Source organism: Bactrocera tryoni, chromosome 3 (assembly GCF_016617805.1).
Source record: "Bactrocera tryoni isolate S06 chromosome 3, CSIRO_BtryS06_freeze2, whole genome shotgun sequence".
Taxonomy (NCBI): Eukaryota; Metazoa; Arthropoda; class Insecta; order Diptera; family Tephritidae; genus Bactrocera; species Bactrocera tryoni.
This window is the reverse complement of record NC_052501.1, coordinates 56,905,844-56,915,522: the sequence shown is the minus strand read 5'-3', so window position 1 is coordinate 56,915,522 and position 9,679 is coordinate 56,905,844. Positions and strand designations below refer to the sequence as shown.

The following is a 9,679-nucleotide window of genomic DNA, read 5'->3' as shown; positions in this document are numbered from 1 at the left end:
ATTAGACGATTTATGCAATTAAAGTTCATTTAACCAGGGACTGCTGTAATCTTCTTGTAAAGACATTGTACATTGTAAAGATCTTGTATACTGTACGTACATATGTACTTATATTACTTGTTCTATATTGACTTGCGCTATTTAGTCTATGTTATTGTTTCTATTTAAAAATTTTCCATTAGAAAAGAAACTCACTAATACAAATATCATAACTTGAAGTTACATGGGAACTATTGCAGATTATATACTTAGTTCTGGAAGTTTCTGCAGAGTTTTGTGGTATAATCCCATTATCAATATACTCGTAGAAAATGTACTTCGCTTTTGATGTTGCTCATTACATTTACACACGACAACTCGATTCGGTTAATTTTATGCTTTTTCATTTTATGCCATTTTCATAAATACATATGTACATATATTCATGATTAGCTAATATTTCATTTTTATACTCTTGCAACATGGTGCTACAGAATATAAAAGTTTTGTTTACCTAACTAATCGAGATGAATGAATGAAGTTAAGTGTATATAAATTATCAAAATGACGAGATGAGTTATAATCTGAGTACTCTCTGGGTAGCAGAGATACCAACATTTTTAATTTTTAAATTCCATCCGATTCTTTCACTTCCCAGTATGCAAACCAAGAACCAATAAATACTTACGTATATCGGAATAAAACTTTGCACCAATAGTGCCTTAACCGAAAACTGTCCAAGCCAGACCAGATACCGAATATGTGGACCTCAGGCCCTATAGCGAACTTTTTGTTGAAAATATAGGTCGATTTGCGATAAATATTATAGAAATTTGGACAGAATCCTTTTTAGATAATAGTATGCCTGTATATCAAAAAAGGATAGAATCGGATCAATAATTCCCTTAGCCCTACTATATGTTACATAATAGACATATTTTCGAACTTCAGGCTGAGTTTATATCGCATATCTCGGCAAATATATGAGTTATCTTATTAAAATAGAGATAGCGTGTTTTTATAATACCAGTGCATCTTTGTGCTTAAATTGAAAAAATCGCGCTGAAAACTTACCTTAGACCTATTACTACTAATATCAGGATTTTCAAACATCTATTTGAAACTTCTCCTTATACTTGTATATTTGTGAGGTTCCTTAATGAAACTCAGGAGACATTTTTCCAATACACCTAATGCATATAAGATTTTTAATCTTCCTCCTCGTTGCCTCCATATTGTATACCGGTATATTGACTAATATATTTCGTCTACGAATTACTCAAACTCTTATTTACTATTATATAATAAATTTCGTTATTCTAACAAACCGACGGAAGATGTCCGTCCACACCTTTTCTGCCCCCAATATACCCTGTATAGGGGTCAGTAGGGTGAATCTGTATTGAAAAAAAGTTTTTTTGGTATTTTCTGTTCCTTAGAATTAATGTAGAAACCCACTTTACCATTGGATTGGATGATTCTAGTAGGGACGATAACCTTTCACGCATTTCTTTTAAGAATAAATTGGATTTTAAAGTGTTTCAGATGATCCAAAAATGAGAAATCGTTCCCGCCAGTGAAAAAATGTAACTTATATTCCCCTGTACTATTTCTCCGATAGATGTCATCAAAAAATCCCAAAAAAAAAATTTTTATACACTCCACGATATCAACTCATGATATGTGAAAATGGGACTATTGTAGAATAAAATAGTCTATGAAAAATAAAATGTCAAAAAATAAACAGGCCAGATTACCCTACTGACCCCTAAAGTGAATTCCGACTTCCCACCATTCTTTAGACCGTTTAGGTTGGGAATGTGGTTTAACGCTGAAGATGAATACCCCCATATATATTATATTTAGTTAGCCTCTTCGATTGGGTTTATGTCAGATATGTTTTCTTTGATGCTGCTTTTAATACAATTTTCAGCGTCGGGAGCAAAATATTTATGTCAAGTCACTATAAGTTAAAATGATACAAATTTGATTGTAACTCATTCACGGTTTCATCGAACAGAGACAACCACCCCTATCATGCATTTCGACTTGGATTGAAATTTTCTCCGTTTGGCAACTTTGGTATCATGCGTTCCGTTCCCGTTCAGTTCAACTTCGAAATTTAGAATTCTGCCTATCATGCATTTCGATCGTAGCTCCGTTCTGCTAAGTTGCAATTTTGTTGGCGGAGAACTTTTTGTGTTTTTATTTTGCTGCGAAAATTTTATTATTTGCGTGATTTTTTTTGAAATTACTAAAAATGTAAGTAAAACTTGCATTTAAAAGTTGTAAAACACACGATATTTCCAGTTTTTGCGCTCTAATGATGTGTTTTGATATGCTTTCAGGTCAAAAACAACAACACCATAGCAATATGGAAAATTGACAGATATGATGGAGAGTAAGCCAACGTCCTAAAGAAGATGTGCAGGCTTTTTGGAAAGAGGTAGCATCAAATTTAAATGCACTTGGTCCTCCACCAAAAGACTCAAATGCATGGAGAAAGGTAAGGTATTAATTGAATTGAAAACGAATTTGTAAAATCTAACGTTTTGTTACAGGTCTGCATTGACTGGAAGTGATATTTGTATCAAACGCAAGCTAACTAGCCATAAGAAGGAAATGATGAGCACAGGGCGAGGGCAATGTCGTTCACAACGTATAAGTCCACTTGAGGAGAAAATTGTGCGCTTAACGGGGTTGGAAAGGAGTACAAGTGGAATAAAGAATACGTACGATTATAGCGATAGCACACAAGACGCAGCCCGAACCTCCGAAATGGACATTTCGACACATTCAGGCGATGTGCCGTCAACCAGCAGAGCTAGCAGCCATAACAGAGAGAGAGACAGCCACTTTGACACGGTTGACTGTGCCATTCCAACATTGTGGTCTGTGCCAACTCCATGCTAGTAACTGCCTTCCGCAAAAAATCTTAAAGCGGATACTAAAATGTTAAGCGGAGATAACGAGGACAAAGTACTTGCCGTCGTTTCTTCCGCAAAAGTATCTAGGACATACTTGAATGCGTCCTTATTCAGACGAAAGTTTTTTTTGAATCTAAATAAGTAAACAAACTGTAAGAAAATTGTCTACTTTCACGTGCAATTACTTACAGCCCGTCATTCATCTGGAAGGGATCGCACATATCTCGTAACCTTCTCCTTTCAATTCTCACCCCAGCATTCTGAGATGTGCTGCTCTCCTCCTCAACCAGTAATATCGCCGCGGATAAAGATTCCATACTTACGCTAAATAAAAATAATAACAATATAAAAATTTTACTTTTATTTAATTTCTTTGAACACCAGTAATTTGTGTATTTTTGCTTTGTTATGTTCCAGTTTCACATATTTCAAGGCAAACAGCTGATTTCGAAAGAGTTATAGCTCTTCCTCTTCTTCTTTCAATCCAATTGCAACGCATGATACCTAATTTCGACTCCGGCTTAGCGTAGAGCGGGAACGTAATCAAAGTGCATGATAGGGGTGAACATTGTTCAAAATAAAGTTTTCTTACACCTGAAGTAAAAAGAATAAATATACATATGTATACTCGTATAATGTTCGCTTACATTCGAATATTAATATTCGAATATGTTTATTTATATCTGTCATGTCAACGTAAGAATCAATACTTACAGCTGGTCTAATCCTTTGTTAACGTTTATAAAAAAATATTATCTATTTTAGGTATATAGTATCACACGAGAAGTGTCAGTTTGGGCAGTTTCGATAACGAAGCTTATATATTATTTTCTATGAGACAGTGGTTTTGTAAAAGGCCTCGAATTGTTTATGGATCAGAATAACTCAATTAAATTGTTTTAAAATATATTAAAAAGTAAATATAAATCATCGAAAATATTTCTAGGATTAACATTTCATCGGTCAAACTATCCAATTCTGTTTATTTTCGTTCATTACATTTAAGTTACATTTCTTGCGTTTTACCCAGAGATATAGAGAGATTCCAGGAATCGGTTATTGGGTAATTTATTCATAATTTTAGAAAATAGTATTGGTAAGAAAACTACGGATACTCAAAAGGAAAGGTAGATATTTTCACGACTTTTTCAAAATATTACACTTCTCATTTGCTTAGCAATGAGAGAAATATCTCTAAGTTTATTTATGTGACGACAGTAACTAAAATGACTATAATATATATCATTATATAACATAACGAACTAATGTCTCTTCAGGTGTTCCGCAAGGTAATCATCTGTTGCCGATTCTGTTCTTGTTCTCTATTAACGATATTTATTCTGTAATAAAGTGCACAAAATTTTATTATAAGCCAGCATTTTAATTCATATATTTCAACTGATGAAGGTGGCAGTCTTAAATAATTTGGTTGCTTGATTTAATAGAAATAATTTCTCATTGAATTTCAAAGACGATGTGCTCTTTCTGTAGACCTGTATACCACTCTCTATGTAGTGGGAGATATAGACTAGATAAATTTTTTTTACTTTGTTGATTTGGGTGTTAAGTGTAGATCTAAAGAATTTAGAGATCTGTATATACTAAAATACTTTCAACAACTTTGGATAGGCCTATATTGAAATGTGATTGTTGGGTAAGGATACCAAAACCCATTGTGACAATGAAAAACAATTGTATTTTTCGCCTTAGAGCATTTCCGATTTTAGGATAAGTCTTTCTCTATATGCTAGGGTTTTAAAAGTTATAAATCTACCTAAACTTTGTAGAGAAGTATTTGGCATAATACTTCTGAATGAAACAGTTTGCTGTTTCTTCGTTTGACCCAAAAATTTGGGCTAAACGAACCATTCCGCCTCATATATCATGCTCTTAATTCACATTCGTGCACATTTGTGATTCACTTTTCAATATTAAAAGCACTTATTGTTTTATCTTAATAAATGAATCGTAACAAGTTGTTAATTTTAAATCTTAGTTGTTGGAATTCTGGTTTCTGTAATTAAGTAATTTTAGATTTCGACGCTTAAAAACTCTCTTGCCTTTCATGACTCGACTAAATCGGTAAGTACGCGGATTGCCCTCCTCTTGACGGTTGGTCGAAAGAAGGGTAATCGTTGGGTTATTTTGATTTTGTGGTCCCAACAATCGAGTACGTATTCTTTTTTTCGGAAGAATTTAGTATACTGTCCAAGGATTTCAAGGATAAAAAGGATATGGTCGGATAGAGGAGATTATCCTGATCAAGGGTATATATAGTTATAGCCGCAGGAAGCTTATTGTTTTCGAGATATTCGCGTTTAAAGTTGAAAATTTGCAATATTTTAATTACATATTTTCGATATATAAAATTAATTTTGCACTTATATTTTTCACTTTTATATCCTTTAACACTTCACTAATTTATTTGTACACATTTATTTTATATAATCTAGTGCAAAAATCGCTTTTAATATACCTTTAAATTTTTGTTGAATTATGATTATTTAAGAATAACAAATGAATTACAAACTGTCAAATAATCAGTGTTACCTTATCGACATCATTTGTAATAAAGTGAACAGTTTATACCCCCAATACGAGAATCAACAACAATACGAGAACACCGGGGTGTATCAAATTCTTTTCGCGTAGAACTCCTTTTTGCGAGGGCGGCCTTCGGCCGCGCTTCAAAAAAAATACCCTTGTCGATCCAACACCGAGTGTATACATTTTTTTTTCGCGTAGAACTCCTTTTTGCGTGGGCGGCCTTCAGGCCGCTTAAATTTTTTGTATATTTTTTTCTTGTTTATCAACGATTACGTTTCCTGTATTTAGGGTATAATATTTCTTTAGATTTTTGTTTTGTTTTAGTTTGTAAAATATTTTAGTATGGTAACACTGATTATTTGTCAGTTTGTAATTCATTTATTGTTCTTAAATAATCATAATTCAACAATAATTTAAATGTATATTTAAAGCTATTTTTGCACTATATTATATAAAATAAATGTGTACAAACGAATTAGTGATATGCTTGTGAATATAAAAGTGAGAAATATAAGTGCAAAATTAATTTTATATCGAGAAAATATGTAATTAAAATATTGGTAATATTCAACTTTCAACGCGAATATCTCGAAAACTATATATATTTTTGATCTGGAGAATCTCCTCTATCCGACCATACCCATTTTCTTCCCGAAATCCTGTGACGGTATACTAAAGCCGACCCCTTTTTTTTGTTTTGCGAGTTTGTAAAATGGCTTTTGGTATGGTAACACTGATTATTTGTCAGTTGTAATTAATTTGTTGTTTTAAATAAAATGCCTTCTGCATCATCAGTGCTGTCGTCACAGTAACGGTATGTGCCACTTGCAGATCACTAAAAATGCCCACTCTAAGGAACGTCGGCCACCCTGGAACCACATTTGTATAACTTAAAGGCGGTGCTCCGTTTTTCTCATTGAGAGATTTGCTGCTGCGCACTTGGTTCAGGTACCGCTTTTAGCTACGTACCAAGATTTCTGCGAATTTCTGGATAATCCCCTTGTTTGCTTCACTCTCCAGCATGACGCTGATTAAACCGCGTTTATTGGGCCAACCAGGTCCTCTACGGCGGTACGTTCTCCTTGCGAGCGCGCACATTCGAAGAATGTATGTTCAGCGTCGTCTTCTGTCGTGTCGTTGTATAGGCATGACGGCTCTTCGACTTTTCCCATTCTGTGGAGTACTTTCTGAAGTACCCGAGACCGGATAACAGCTGGGTTGTGTAAAAATCTACCTCTCCGAATTTTCGACCTGTCCATGATCCTAGATCTTTTATAAGCCTGGCCGTCCATCTGCCGCGCCTTTCGGTGTCCCATATTTGTTGCCATGTTATTATTATTTCTTTTTTATATGTTCTATTGCGCTCTTGTTGTTTTCGGATGACTGTTTTAGCTCCCACAGCTTTTTCCTTTCGTATACTAGAAAATTAGTTGGGGCATTTCCGCTTATAACTAATATTGCCTCGCCGGACACTGTTCGGAAGGCTGATGCAACTCTGAGGGCTGCTGTGCGGTGCACTCTGGCCACTACTTTACGCAGGTTTTCCTTTTTAAGCACAACTGCCCAGATCTCAGCTCCGTGTAATAAAACGCTGATTGTTGTCGACATTAGGAGCTTTCTTTTTTCTTGACTGGGGCCTCCTATGTTGGCCATTAGTCGGCTAAATTGAGAGGTGATCTTCGCTGCCTTTCCTGCGGCGTGCTGGATTTGTGCCCAGAAGGTTAGTCTGGGGTCCAGTCTTACGCCTAGGTAGTTAACTGCTTTTTTTATCCTAAGAATATCGGTAGTCGTATGCATGGTTACTTCGAGAGGTATGTGCTTATTTGTTAGCAGCAGTAGCTCTGTTTTTTCCGTAGCGAGCTGGAGGCTGTGTGAGTCGAGCCATGCTTGGGTCCGTATCATGACCTGGTTCAGCTTTCTTCGCGCTTCTTTTGTATCCCTTGCTGTGATGACTGCTGCTATGTCATCCGCGTAGCCAATTAAATACGATTCATCTGGCATTTCTAGCGTCATAGCTAATGTTCCATAAGTCTGGGCCTAGAAAGGATACTTGTGCTGCTCCTGACGTGACCGCTATCTTTTGTGATGCCTCTTTAGTATCGTACAGCAGTTTCCTGTTGCTAAGGTAGCTCCACACCACGGCCCTGAGGTAGTCGGGTATCTTAAAGCTTTTCTCGAGAGCGTCGATCATATCTACCCATCTAGCGCTGTTGAAGGCGTTTCGGACATCTAGAGTCGCCCGCAACACTATTATTTTTATGTATTTATGCCATCTACCCAGTGCGGCTTCTATGCTTTCAATGACGCATTTTATTGCTCCTATGGTTGATCTGTCGGGTCTAAAGCCATATTGTCTAGGGGACAGTCCTCCAGCTTCGTTGATAGCCGCTTCAAGTCTGGGCTTAAGCAGGGTTTCGTATAGCTTCCCGCTGTATAGAGGGCGGTATGCTGATGGCGGATTGGGGTCTCCTTTTCCCTTACTGATTAGCACCAGCCGTTGCTTTTTCCAGGGTTCAGGGAATATTCCGGCTTCAAGGCAGGCGTTGTACATGTTCAGTAGTACTCCTGGGCGCTCTGCAGCGATTATTTTGAGCATTTCTGATGGGATCCCGTCCGGTCCGGGTGATTTGTTGGCCTTGAGCTTTGCAGTGGCTAGTTGCAACTCCTCAAGGGTAAACCGGGGGATTTCCGTCGGTCTTAGAATGTGTTCTGGGTCCCTAGCCCTTATTTCGTGTGTGGGGAATAGTGCATTCACGATGTGATCCATTTTGGTAGCGGTTAAGTCAGGTGGATTTGCTTGAGCGTCGAGTTTCTTCATCACTTTTTATACGCGAGTCCCCAGAGGTTTCTGTTTATACTCGTATTCTCGTGTAGTTTCTCCCATTTTTTCTTTTTTGCTGTCGTCGACGGCGTGCTTCAGCTCTTTTCTTGCTGCTTTGTTTTGATAGGCTTCTTGCGTTGCGGCTTCTCTACGCCTGGGTCTCGTGTAGAATCTGCGAAGGCGGAGGAAAGTCCGTCTGAGTTGGGCGAAATTTTCAGTCCGCCAGTAAAATGCTGCTTTATGTTTGCTGTGGGAAGCCTTGAGCATTGCTTTTTGACAGGCTCATTGTGTGCTCAACAGTTTTTCTTGCAATTAGGGGGGAGTTGCTAGATGGGTTTTGGTCGTCTATTGTGGAGATTAATTTCGAAGTATCTAGCTTCGCAATGTTCCACTTTCGTGTTCCAGTTGTTTTCCTCTGCTGGTTAGTGCTTGTTCCCGTGTCGATCATAAATGAGATGTAGTGATGATCGCTGCCAGTGTAATCCTCCAGGACTCTCCAGTTCTTTATTGAGCCTGCCATGCGTTCTGTTGATAGGGTAATGTCTGGTGTGCTTTCCTCGCATCCCGGTCTTCTGAACGTGGTTGCATTCCCCGTATTATGCAATACTAGACCTAGCCGCGCACCCATTTCTAGAATGTGCTTTCCTCTCGAGTCAGTGTTTGTCATACCCCACTCTACGGCTCTGGCGTTTAGGTCTCCGGCGATAATCAATTGGCCTTCTATAGTCCTGGCTGTATCCTTTATATTGTCGAGCTTTTCTTGGAATGCCTGTGTACTATCACTTGGCGTCAAGTAGCAGCTGATTACTGTAAAAATTTCCCACTTGGCCCACACGAAACCGTTGCCGTTCCCATTGCTTACAGTGGCGCCGTTACTCCCTGGTGGTAGCCATATAGCGGCGGTTGAGCTGCTATCTTCTAGCCAGCTAATTTCTTTTCTGTTTTGTATTGCTCGCTTATGATGATCATCTCTGTAGTTGTTCTCCACCATTTGCGAGAGTAGTGTCGGCAGTCTTGCATTATTGCTTACGATTTAATACTTCATATTACATATATAATATATAAGTATATATCATAAGCATTTGTTTTAATATGAGTGATTTCTATTATATCGTTTTTCCTTCACGTGGAAATTTATGAAAAGTGATGTTACGTTATTTTGCATTCTAGGTGACGATATTCATGTATGTAGATATATATTGGCATCGGTATATCGTGATAATATTTCAATTGTGGTAAGAAGATTATCGCAAGTTTAAATATTAGTACGTGCTATTAACCAACTAAATTCGCCGCAATTGATTCGTGAGCAACTACAATTATTTAGTTGTATGCTCAAAGCACCGACGCCTATCTAGGCGACTATCTCCCAGCGTCGTTCTCGAAAACATCTCAGTGCGAGAAC

General features: G+C 37.4%; 1 long non-coding RNA gene across 1 annotated transcript; it reads left to right on the top strand.

The window, feature by feature from the left end:
* Positions 1-2,117: 2,117 nt before the first annotated feature.
* Positions 2,118-3,769, top strand: LOC120771722. The gene is made up of 3 exons (XR_005704999.1): positions 2,118-2,241; positions 2,328-2,485; positions 2,541-3,769. It is a non-coding gene; the product is annotated as an uncharacterized LOC120771722 (long non-coding RNA).
* The last annotated feature ends 5,910 nt before the right edge of the window (positions 3,770-9,679 follow it).